Source organism: Aethalodelphis obliquidens, unplaced genomic scaffold (genome assembly GCF_003676395.1).
Source record: "Aethalodelphis obliquidens isolate GAN/ISIS:26980383/991018 unplaced genomic scaffold, ASM367639v1 scaffold113, whole genome shotgun sequence".
Taxonomy (NCBI): Eukaryota; Metazoa; Chordata; class Mammalia; order Artiodactyla; family Delphinidae; genus Aethalodelphis; species Aethalodelphis obliquidens.
Window position 1 is genome coordinate 1,249,889 of NW_020838057.1, and position 13,149 is coordinate 1,263,037.

The 13,149-nt window shown below is 42.3% G+C and overlaps 2 pseudogenes; both read left to right on the forward strand.

Annotated features, from left to right (window-relative positions):
• Positions 1 to 41: 41 nt before the first annotated feature.
• LOC113615272 (60S ribosomal protein L35a-like) lies at positions 42 to 706 on the forward strand (annotated as a pseudogene).
• A 3,866-nt stretch (positions 707 to 4,572) lies between these two features.
• Positions 4,573 to 5,421, forward strand: LOC113615269 (60S ribosomal protein L6 pseudogene; annotated as a pseudogene).
• The last annotated feature ends 7,728 nt before the right edge of the window (positions 5,422 to 13,149 follow it).

Here is a 13,149-nt window from a genome sequence, read left to right on the forward strand (position 1 = left end):
TGTGGAGGCCCGCTTGGAACAGGAATTCTGAAAGGACAAATATGCCTGGAAGGCTGTGGTCCAAGGCCATTTTGCTGGCTATAAGCTCAGTCTCCGGAACCAGAGGGAGCACATAGCACTTAAAATTGAAGGGGTCTGGGACTTCCCTGGTGGCGCAGTGGTTGAGGGTCCGCCTGCCGGTGCGGTGGACACAGATTCGGTCCCTGGTCTGGGAGGATCCCACGTGCCGCGGAGGGGCTGGGCCCGTGCGCTGCAACTACTCAGCGTGCATGCCGCGACTGCTGAAGCCCGTGCTCCTGGAGCCTGTGCTCCGCAGCAGGAGGGACCACCACAATGAGAAGCCAGAGCACCACAATGAAGAAGAGTAGCCCCTGCTCACAGCAACTAGAGAAAGCCCGCGCACAGCAACGAAGACCCAATGCAGCCAAAATTAAATAAATAAATTTATATTAAAAAAAAGTGAAGGGGTCTATGCTCGAAATGAAACAGAATTCAAAATATCTAGGCAAGAGACGTGCTTACGTGTACAAAGCAAAGAAAACAAAGTAACTCCTGGTGGAAAACCGAACAAAACCAGAGTAACCTGGGGAAAGGTAGCTTGTGTTCACGGAGACAGTGGCATGGTTCGTGCCGAATTCCCAAACAACCTTGCTGCCAAGGCCGTGGACACAGAATCTGTGTGATGCCATACACCTCAAGGATTTAAACTTATTGAAAAATGAATACATTAAAGTGTGGAAAAAAACAAAATGAAACAAAAATTGAGGGGACACAAAATCTGATCTCTTTGATGAGAAGTGATTATCATTCTTACTGTTATAGCAGGGATTGCGTGGGCATGAGGAGTTGAGATTATTCCAGAAAAAGTTGTGAAATGAAAATCACTGAAAGCCACTAATGATTATGTACTTATTTAAAGATAATGGCTGGATAGCTCTGGGAAAATATCAGTAGAGGATTAGAAAACAAAAGTTAAGATCTCAAAGAAAACTGAACAGGACACACTGGAGTCTGAGAAGAGACAGTTATCTGAGCAGTGGCTATGCTGAAACTTTGGCCACTCAGGATTTTGTTTTAGAAATGTGATTATTTTTTCATTCGTGAAAATATTAATACTTTGAAGTATAGCTTAAAAGGACTTTCAAAGTAGCCTTAACAGTAAAAAGCAAAAATGGATGTGGAATCTAGGGTGTCATGTTTAATAAATTTTATTTTATTTTATTTATTTATTTTTCGGTCTTCATTACTGTGTGCGGACTTTCTCTAGTTGCCCAGAGCAAGGGCTACTCTTCATTGCGGTGCGCGGTCTTCTTATTGCGATGGCTTCTCTTGTTGTGGAGCACAGGCTCTAGGTGTGCAGGCTTCAGTAGTTGTGGCTCGCAGGCTCTAGAGTGCAGGCTCAGTAGTTGTGGAGCATGGGCTTAGTTGCTCCATAGCATGTGGGATCTTCCCGGACCCGTGATCAAACCCGTGTCTCCTGCATTGGCAGGCGGATTCTTAACCAGTGCCCACCATGGAAGTCTCTCAGTTCTTTAATAAATGTTCAGTGAGCATCTACTGAGTTTCAGGCACTACTGTAGGTGCACAAGAAAAGTCAGAAAACAAGACAGACAAGCCTGTCCTTGTGAGTTTTCGACCATTTAAGGAACACAGACAGGAAACATGAAAGAAGTGCTAAATTAAAAGTACATTAGAATGAAAGAGAATAGGTGAAGATGTCCTCTTAGGGTCCTGGGATGCAGGTAAGTCTGGGTTGCAAGGTTGGGGCAGCATTTGGCCACAGTACTTTGAGGATAGCAGGAAGCCTCGTGATGGTTACATTGTTCTGGACAGGTCCTGCTCCCTCAGGCCAGTCCCGAGATTGTCTCAGCAGTTGTGTGGTAAAGGGCTGGCACTGTTCTCAGCCAGAGTCCAGGGCTCACTCTGATGGCTTGACCCCCACACAGGACCCCTCTGCCAGCTTGGACAACTGGGAAAAGTGGAGACTATGCCCCAAGTGTGACAGGTGGTAAAGGAATTGGACAAAGCTTAATGGCCTAGAAGTCATTCAAGAGGCAGGTGATGCTGAGGGAAACCCCTCTGCCCATTCAGTGTAAGTAGAACTTTACATCCAAAATCATACAGGCAATATTGCCATCCAAAAGCTGCTATTATCTGAGGGATTTCTTTGGAAGGAAAGCACCAAAGAGCTGGCCGTGACCAACTGATTAAGAATCAAGTCAATAGAGGGAGCTTCCCTGGTGGTGCAGTGGTTGAGAGTCTGCCTGCCGATGCAGGGGACGCGGGTTCGTGCCCCGGTCTGGGAAGATCCCACATGCCGCGGAACGGCTGGGCCCGTGAGGCATGGCAGCTGGGCCTGCGCGTCTGGAGCCTGTGCTCCGCAATGGGAGAGGCCACAACAGTGAGAGGCCCGCGTACAGCAAAAAAAAAAAAAAAAAAAAAAAAAAAAAACTTAAAAGATTTTTTCACAAGCACAGAACTATTTTTGCAGCATTTTTGGTAATAACCAAGATTGAATAAATCAGGGTGCATCCTCCTAAGAGAGCACTGGGCAGTTGTGGACATGAGGAGTAAGTTATTTCAACTATGCAGACCTAAACTGTCAGTAACTATCAGAATACTTTGTGCAGTTAGCTTTATTTTGGCAAGAAAGTGAATATAATTCATATAGTTTATGCATTTCTATATATTTATGCATTTATATCTTAATAATGGAAAAATAAAAACTGTATACAAGGAGCACCTGTGAGATGAGGAGAAGGAAGAGGACAGAGGAGAAAGGATGAAACTATAGTGCTCAGAATGTACTTGTTTTGTTTTTGTTTTAGAATTATGTAATTATAGCGTCTGAATAGATATAACAAAATAGTTTAAGATATAGTCACATAAATGAAAACAAAACTAAAATAAACCTGTGTAACAAACTTTGGATTTAACCAAAAAAGAGGAATTATTTCCAATGAAAACTAAAGTTAATATGACAGTGTTCTACATGAATAAATAAGAGAATGAAATAAAGATCAAACATTTCCATGATAATATTTTGAGTAAAAAATTTATTTAAATTTTGAAATTACATACATGTTGTTTCTAAAAACTTCTTAAAAGAAATGCCATATGGACAGATGTGCAAACAGGAAAAGGCAAAAACATAGTGTGCTCTTTTTCCTAGTTTTTTCCTAGTTCTGACTAAGTTTTTACTGTGTTACCAGGTCATCCAATCCAGATTGTTAGACCCATTCTTTTTTTAAGTTAAAAAAGTTTCAATTAAAACACTATGTGAGGAGTAACATCAGCAAAATGGTGGACTAGTAAGCTCCAAGCCCTCTTTCCCCCACAGAGATTAAAAACAAAACTGTCGGGCTTCCCTGGTGGCGCAGTGGTTGAGAGTCTGCCTGCCGATGCAGGGGACACGGGTTCGGGCCTTGGTTCGGGAAGATCCCACATGCCGCGGAGCGGCTGGGCCCGTGAGCCATGGCCGCTGAGCCTGTGCTTCACAACGGGAGAGACCCATGTATGCAAAAAAAAAAACAAAAAAACAAAACTGTCAACTGAGAATTCTATACCTGGCAAAACTCCCTTTAAAAAATGAGGGATGGACTTCCCTGGTGGCGCAGTCATTAAGAATCCGTCTGCCAATGCAGGAGACATGAGTTCGAGCCCTGATCCGGGAAGATCCCACCTGCCGCAGAGCAACTAAGCCCATGTACAACAACTACCAAGACGGCACGCCACGACTACTGAGCCTGCGCTCTAAAGCCTGTGAGCCACAACTACTGAGCCCGCGTGCCTAGAGCCCATACTCCGCAACAAGTGAAGCCACCACAATGAGAATCCCACACACGGCAACGTAGAGTAGCCTCTGCTCGCTACAACTAGAGAAAGCCCATGCACAGCAATAAAGACCCAATGCAACCAAAAATAAATAAACAAACAAACAAACAAATTTATTTACTTAAAAAAAGAGCATATATGTATTTTAAAAAGAAAAAAAGGAGAGGGCTTCCCTGGGCATAGTCTTCACTTTTCCCAGTTGTCCACATGCCACAACTACTGAAGCCTGCGAACCTACAGCCCATGCTCCAGAACAAGAGAAGCCACCAGAATGAGAACCCCGGGCACCGCAATAAAGGGTAGCCCCCACTCGCCGCAACTAGAGAAAGCCGCGTGCAGCAACGAAGACCCAACGCAGCCAAAAATAAATACAAATTAATTTTTTTAAAAATGAGGGAGAAATAAAGACATTACCAGATAAACAAAAGCTGAAGGGAGCTCATTACCACTGGACAGGTAGGGATTTTTATGTTTTGTGCCCGACTATATCCCCAGTTTTAACACATACCTGCATTTGATGGTAACACATGACATATATGTCAAGTTTAAATATATATTCCAGGTGGAGAGGGTGAGGGCTTAATGGGAGGTAACAGCAGTGCAGAGAGGAGAATCAGAATGAATCGCAGAAGAATGCAGGGAGTAAAAACCTCAAGACTGCTTCAGCACCCTGCCTAGATGATGAACCTATTAACATTCTTTAAAATTAAACAGAGGGGCTCTTTCCCATCTTGGAAGATGGCAGGTGAAAAGGCTGAGAAGCCAGATATTAAGGAGAAAAAACCTGAAGCCAAGAAGGCTGAGACTGGTGACAAGGTTCAAAAGGTGAAGCAGGTTAAGAAGGGGAAACCCCACTGCAGCCGAAACCCTGTCCTGGTCAGAGGAATTGGCAGGTATTCCTGATCGGCTATGTATTCCAGAAAGGCCTTGTACAAGAGGAAGTATTCAGCATCTAAATCCAAGGTTGAAAAGAAAAAGAAGGTGAAGGTCCTTGCTACTGTCACAAAACCAGTTGGTGGTGACAAGAATGGTGTTACCTAGGTGGTTAAACTTCGCAAAATGCCTAGGTATTATCCTACTGAAGATGTGCCTTGAAAGCTGTTGAGTCACGGCAAAAAACCCTTCAGTAAGCATGTGAGAAAACTGCGCCAGCATCACTCCTGGGACCATCCTGGTTATCCTCACTGGGCACCACAGAGGCAAGAGGGTCATTTTCCTGAAGCAGCTGATCTGTGGCTTGCTACTTGTGACTGGGCCTCTGTCCCTCAATCGAGATACTCTGCGGAGAACACACCAGAAATTTGTCATTGCCACTTCCACCAAAATTGATATCAGTGGTGTGAAAATCCCAGAATATCTCACTGACGCTTACTTCAAGAAGAAGCTGCGTAAGCCCAGGCACCAGGAAGGTGAGATCTTCAACACAGAGAGAGAGAAATACGAGATTACAAAGCAGCGCAAGGTTGATCAAAAAGATGTGGACTCACAAATTCTGTGAAGAATCAAAGCTGTTCCTCAGCTCCAGGGCTACCTCCTCTCTGTGTTTGCTCTCACAAACAGAATTTTCCTCACAAAACAGTGTTCTAAACTTCTTACAAAGAACCTAATTAAATAACTCAGTCCATTTCCTTTGTGTCTTTTCTCTCTCTCTTTTTTTTTAAATCTGCCTGAAGGTATGGTATGACTCAGCCAATTTGATGGGATGTTAGCCTCTACTAAGAGGAGTGGGATTGGAGGGGAGTGCTATCAGCTGCAGTGGAATTCCCTCTTTGGATCAACATTCTTAGCTTCCTAAGTGTCTTCTCAGTTTTTTCACAAAGCACCTACAAATACAAAGTAGTGACATTTCCCCAACCATCACTGAACAAGTCCGTACTAACTGTACATGGATAAGAAACAACTGTGGGCTCTTCAGGCCACAAACTTCCCTCCCTTTCCATGAATTAACATCCATTTCTGCCCAATTCAGTCTTTCTCCATAGTCATTACTATTAGTTTCTTGTGTATCTAGTTTCTTAAAGCATACACAACAAATTAGTATAATTACCTTTCCCCGTTTTTAACCAAAAACCCCATGTGCAGTACATGCTGTTATACAGATAACAAATGAATTTTATTATTCCATAGGAAGTGTCCATCTTTACTGATGCATAGTATAATAGTGCATTCTATGGATATTTGGGTTTCCATTATTTGTAATTATACAGGTTTCCCCTGCTATCCAAAAGTGGAGTATGCCTCTGAAACCTTCTGTAAGCCAAAATAGCAAAAATTGAAGAAATTGCCTTATGACACATCTTGCTAACAGAGGCATAAAATGGGGTAAAACACAGATGCTCACAGACAATTCAAAGTGATGGCTCTGGATGCTGAGATGCCAGAGTGTAGTAGTTCCCAGGGAAAGAGCTTGGCAGTGCCACTCCCACTGCCCAGACATGCTGCCATCTCTAGTGGCTCTCTGCAAAACAAACTGCTGTTTTCCCCCTCTGCCTTTTTTCATAAATGTGAAAATCTCAATTTTTTTCCAGTTAACAAAGACAGGTACGAATGAAGTTCTTTCGGTTAAAGCAAACTTTCAGAAAGTACTGGGTACCGGAGTGCGATGTAGTAACTTGAAGTGTGCATACAGATGAGCAAGTACCAGGTAAGAATTAGCTTTTTGCTGAGTCAAAGGATTTAGGCAGTTTTGGTAGATGGTGCCAAACTGTTTTCCATGGAGGTTGTACCAATTTATACTCATGTATAAGAGTGCCCGTTATCCTACAGGCTCCCTAAAATGATGGGTCATTAGACTTGGATTTTTGGCAATAGATAGGTGAAAAATGACTGATGGGTTTTTAAAGTTGGTTTCATTGATAATTTACATTTGGTAAAATTGATTTTTTTGTGTGCAGTGCTGTGGCATCTATACAGTTTGGGAAGCACCACCATCACCCAAGTTCCTTCATGTTTTTTCAAAAGTCAGTTTCCACTCCTAGTAACCACTGATCAAATTTTTGTTTTCCTAGTTTTGTCTTTTCCAGAACAGCAGGTAATATGTTTTCTGGCATAATATCTGTGACATTTGTTCACATTTTAATGGTTCAGTAGTTCTTTTTATTGTCAGTCAGCATTCTATTGTATCAATGTATCACTGTTTATTCTAAAATATACCCATTGAAAGATATTTGGTTTGTTTATAATTATTGGAGATTATGAATAAAGCCACTATAAACATTCACATACAAAAAAAAAATTAAACAGAGGGGACTTCCCTGGTGGTCCAGTGGGTAAGGCTCTGCACTCGCAATACAGGGGGCCCGGTGTTCAATCCCTGGTCAGGGAACTAGATCCCGCACACTGCAACTAAGATTTCACATGCTGCAACTAAGAAGTCCACATTCCACAACAAAGACAGCACGTGCCACAACCAAGATCCAGAGCAGCCAAAATAAATAAACTAATTAATTAATTAAATACTAAAATTAAACAGAAAAGAGAGATGACTAGTAGAATAGTAATACCAAAAAATTATATTGATGAAGCGAAATATAGTAAGAGCTATAAGGAAAGAAACAGAACTACTGCTAAGAGAAATTAGGAAATAAATTTGTTAAAAAGTTTGACCATCTTAGAGTAGGAATAAACAGTTTGTATTAGAGACAAGAAAGGCTTTTAAATCCAAAATTTGCCCTCCTTACTGACCACAGCTGACCCTTAAGAACTGCAGTCATTCAATAACAAATAAAGGCTCTTAACATTCCTCTGATTAAAAAGATTCTACAGGGGTGTAATTGGAGTTAATTAAGAAAATGCCGGACTTCCCTGGCGGCGCAGTGGTTAAGAATCTGCCTGCCAACACAGGGGACACGGGTTCGAGCCCTGGTCGGGGAAGATTCCACATGCTGTGGAGCAACTAAGCCCGTGTGCTACAACTACTGAGCCTGCGCTCTAGAACCCGCCTGCCTAGCGCCCGTGCTCCGCAACAAGAGAGACCACAGCAATGAGAAGCCCATGCACCACAACGAAGAGTAGCCCCTGCTCGCCACAACTAGAGAAAGCCTGTGCACAGCAACGAAGACCCAACGCAGCCATAAATAAATAAATTTATTTTTAAAAAATGCCTCTCTCCAAGAAAGGGATATGAAGATACTCAGCACAGTGTTTGTGGTCTGAATATTGGTTGAACCAAACTGTTTAATGTCTTGTAAGTGGTACACTAAGAACCAAGAAGTATCTGAGATCTTTATACTGAATGGAGGTGAGATATTATTGGAATTAAGATATTAAGTACATATAAAACATGCTTCTATTTCACAGTAACATTTATATCTGGGAATTCTTCACATCCCTGATCATTCCTGCCATTTGAAACTTGCAAACATTCAGTCATGTTTTTCTTATGTGACTCTTTCAGTTCACAAAATGGGAAAGGACGATCATCTCTTTCAGTGATGAGAGAAATTTAGAGAAAAATTCCTATCAACTTCCACTAGCAAATTGCACCTGGAAAATAATTTTTAATAGTGTATGTAAACAATGGCTATAGAGATGCTAAAACAATGCTCAGTAGCTGTGAGTTCAACACACTCTTTACTGATCTTCAATGCATGTGGAGTGAAGGCTTTAGAATGGATGTGAGGATCAGTCAGTTTGGTCAGAAATGAAAGAGGAATTCAGACAGGCTATCAGAGAGAATGTGGAGAAGAAAATCAGGCAGCCATAAAGCAAGTAGACAAGGGTGACATATGTCTCTGGTTCCCTCTATTTTCTCACATCTCTGGGGGCTAGAAGCCTGAGATCAAGATGTCAGCAGGGTTGTTTCCTTCTGAGAGCTGTTTCATGACTTTCCCAAAACTTCTGATGATTTGCTTACAATCTCTAATGATTCCTGTTACACAGAAGCATCAACCCAATCTCTGCCTTCATCTTCACCTGGCATTCTCTTCTAAGGACTGTATCCAAATTTTCTGTTCTTATATGGATTCCAGTTATATTGAATTAAGGGCTTACACTACTGCATTCTGACCTCATCCTAACTTAATTCTGGTATGTGTAACAGACGAATGCCACAGACATAATAAGGTTCAAAACAAGGAAAACACAAAAGAGAAAATTTTGTAGGTCACCATTTACTTCCACTCAATTATAGTCAAAAAAAATCCATGGTGATAGTGTAAATAGTGGTTACCATTGTAGGAGGAGCTATTGACAAGGATGGGCCACCAGGAACCTACCGAAGTGTTGGAAATATTCTAAATTTTGATCTGAGTGAAGAATATTTTGGTCTATACCTGTGTAAAAATTTAAGTGAACCCATAAGATTTGTGTGCATCATTGTACATTTTAGTTAAAAAATGAAATAAAGAGTAAGTGGAAGGAATTTTCTGGCACTCCAGTGGTTAAGACTCCGCACTTCCAATGCAGGGGGCACGGGTTCAATCCCTGGTCAGGGAACGAAAATCCCGCATGTGGTACAGCCAAAAAACAAAAAGAGTAAATGGGATTTAAAAAAGGAACAACACACTTCCCTTTCAAGAACTACTCAACTTCTTCTAATAGCTTGATTTTATGAGTAAAGTCAAGAATTTTTTTTTTTTTTTTTTTTGCTGTACGCGGGCCTCTCACTGTCGTGGCCTCTCCCGTTGTGGAGCACAAGCTCCGGACGCGCAGGCTCAGCAGCCATGTCTCATGGGCCCAGCCGCTCCGCAGCACGCGGGACCCTCCCAGACCGGGGCACGAACTCCCATCCCCCGCATCGGCAGGCGGACTCTCAACCACTGCGCCACCAGGGAATCCCTGAAGAATATTTTTGTTGGCTTTATTTTTCATCCAATTGGAGCATAGTTTTTGTTGAGTAGAGATGATTAAGATACAGAAGATCCAGGAAATAAATGAAGCAAATTCACAGAGAAAACATGAGAAAGTATGATGCATACCCTGTTATAGCAATTGGCCATGGCCTGATGCAAGAATTCTACTGTGGAGGACAAGAAGGGAAAGAGAAGTTCCGAAACAGATATAGGTGAATCTTTAAAATTGATGACCAAGGAATAGAAGTGTATAGACTTTATTTCCATAAGGTGCTGAGATCAGGCAGGATGATCACAATGCTAATGACAGCAGGGATAAAAACCACTAATTCACCCACAGCATCAGGCTGTGTTCTGTACTCTTCTCTTAAACATTTTATCCTAATAACATTTTTGCACAGTAGATGCCATATTACCCCATTTTAACAAGAAGGAAACTGATGTGCAGAGTTCATTAACTTGCCCAGGGTCACACTGCTCAAACGTAGCAGAGCTGGGATTTGACACCATGTGGAATGGCTCCAGAGATGTGTTCCTGTGTGCTACACTAAGGAGGAAACAACTCATAGCAGCTGTGTGGGGCCAACAGCCATGGAGGAAGGTAGACATGAGGTAAGGGGGAAGTGTGAGTGGGAGGATTTAATGGTCACAGTGGTCGGGGAGAGGATGATTTGCTGACGATTTTGGTCCAAAGAGGACATCTCGCAGACATCAACTATCATCTACTCTCACCCACATTTCATAAAAGAAAGGACTTTCGTTTTTGGTTTTTTGGCTGCGTTGGGTCTTCGCTGCTGCGCGCGGGCTTTCTCTAGTTGCAGCGAGTGGGGGCTACTCTTCGTTGCAGTGCGTGGGCTTCTCATTGCGGTGGCTTCTCTTGTTGCAGAGCACAGGCTCTAGGCGCACGGGCTTCAGCAGTTGCAGCACGCGCGCTCAGTAGTTGTGGCTCGCGGGTTCTAGAACACAGGCTCAGTTGTTGCTGTGCACGGGTTTAGTTGCCTCGCAGCATGTGGGATCTTCACAAATCAGGGATCAAACCCGTGTCCCCTGCATTGGTAGGCGGATTCTTAACAACTGCACCATCAGGGAAGTCCCTATATTTAATTTTTTGATGTCTCTTCCTAAAATTTCACAAATCTTTGCCTTTGGGCAAAAAATAAATGCTATTTCATATTTTTATTTCATTAGTTATACCCAAATTTTCTCCTTTCAATCTTAAGTGGTGTTTTCCAAATTATAATATTAAAAAATTTAATTATAAAACTATAAATTTCATTGTGAAAATTTTAACAAATCTATAGGTGTATAATTTTTTGGGTGTGTGGTACGCGGCTTCTCACCGCTGCGGCCTCTCCCGTTGCAGAGCACAGGCTCCGGAAGTGCAGGCCAGCAGCCATGGCCCACGGGCCCGGCCTCTCCGCGACATGTGGGATCCTCCCGGACCGGGGCACGAACCCGTGTCCCCTGCATCAGCAGGCGGACTCCCAACTACTGCGCCACCAGAGAAGCCCTAGGCGTATAAATTTAAGGTGAATCTTCACTCTGACACCCCCTACCCTGCTCCGTTCCACCGTCTCACCTCAGATAGGTAACCCTGCTTCACCTAGTGAAGTATCCTTTTGGAGAATTTATATTCAGTCACTAAGATTTCTCTTAAATCATATCTGCTGCTTTATGGCTGAGTGAATTCATCTTCTTCGTCTCTTACACAACATACTAATCAATGTCTAAGGGATATGAATGGACATGAGTAATAAGATATGTTCTTCTCCTACTCACCCACCCCACCCCCAGCTAGATCATTTTATCACTAGTGTTGTAGTTTGTTTACCGAGGCATGTCCTCACACTTAAATACAAATTGTTCTCTTTATTTCAGTTACTGAAATATGATTGATATATATTTTACAAAGCATTTAATTTACTGAATCCTAAAGTGCACAATCATTTTGGAAACAAGATTAGAAAAATATATCATATAAAATTCTATGTATTCATCATGCTAAATGATTTTCAAAACTATTTAAATTTTTGGTTGTTTTGTAACCTTTCATATGTTCTGTCAGATGCAGCTACAAAACGGAACGTGAGAGAGGCCCAGGAAAACAAATTTTATTATAGTCACAAGCCCTAGAGACACAGGCACTCATGGCAAGAGGAGAACACATGGGGAGAGGTCACCAAGGGAGTGGGCTCAATCAAGTAGGTGGGGAGGAGGGAAAGAGAAGGAGGGGGAGGAATCTGTGGGCTAGTGCCTTTATTGAGTTCCAGAGGGGACAAAGGGTGAAGGAGGATTTCACTGGAAGGTTTGAATGTTCCTTGGTCACAGTCAGGGGAGGGCAAAAAGAGGAATTTGTGGCAGGGGCCAGCCTCCACACTGGTGCACCTGGTCACTCTAGTGGGATGTTTATGCCCAGTCTGTGAGGGTGTTGAGGCAGCAGGAAAACCTGAATTTTTACAGTTTACAATGTAGCAAGCCAATTTTTAAAAATATCTAAAATTTATATCATTTGACTATTGGTTGTTTTGTTTTGTTTTGTTTTGGCTGCATTGGGTCTTCGTTGCTTCATGCGGGTTTTCTCCAGTTGCGGCGAGCAGGGGCCACTCTTCGCTGCGGTGCGTGGGCCTCTCATTGCTGTGGCCTCCCTTATTGCAGAGCACGGGCTCTAGGCACGGGGGCCTGAGCAGTTGTGGCTCTCAGGCTCTAGAGCACAGGCTCAGTAGTTGTGGTGCACAGGATTAGTCGCTCCGTGGCATGTGGGATCTTCCCGGGCCAGGGCTCGAATCTGTGTCCCCCGCATTGGCAGGCAGACTCCTAACCACTGTGCCACCAGGGAAGCTCTGACTATTGTTTTTGATACAAAAGACAGATGATATAATTTTTGTTTTTTCTTTTCTATTTTTTTTTTTTTTGGCCACACTGCCCGGTATGCAGGATCTTAGTTCCCTGACCAGGGATTGAACCTGTGTCCCCTGCAGTGGAAGTGTGGTGTCCTAACCACTGGACCGCCAGGAAATTCCCAACATAATTCTTTATTATAGGAAACTGACCTTAATGTCAGTTTCCAATGTATATATGAAACATTCAATGTCCTTTTCAATGTAACTTGGCTTTTTCTGGTGTTTATGAGAAAATCATATTTTATAATGTGTGATTTTTTTCTAAGAATTACTTATTCATATACATTTCCCCCCAAAAAAGCACTGAGATTATAATCACCTTTTATTGTTCTGTATATTTACATGTTTTCATTGAGTTTTACTTTTTTATTTGTTTTAGGAATCTTTCAGCAATAGGTATGATAAAAGTGAAAAAAAGTTCTAATTTTTATAAATACAAATGTGCTAAAGATGTTTTAAGTCCACAGGTTTGGTACATGCTTACTAATACTTTGCCCAGGCAAAATTATGAAGATATATTGCAGCATTTTTACCTAAGAGATTGACTGTTCCTTATGTTTAGATCTAGTGTCTATTTATTTTCTCTAAGATTAAAGTTGGAAATATAGCTCTAATGTCTTAAT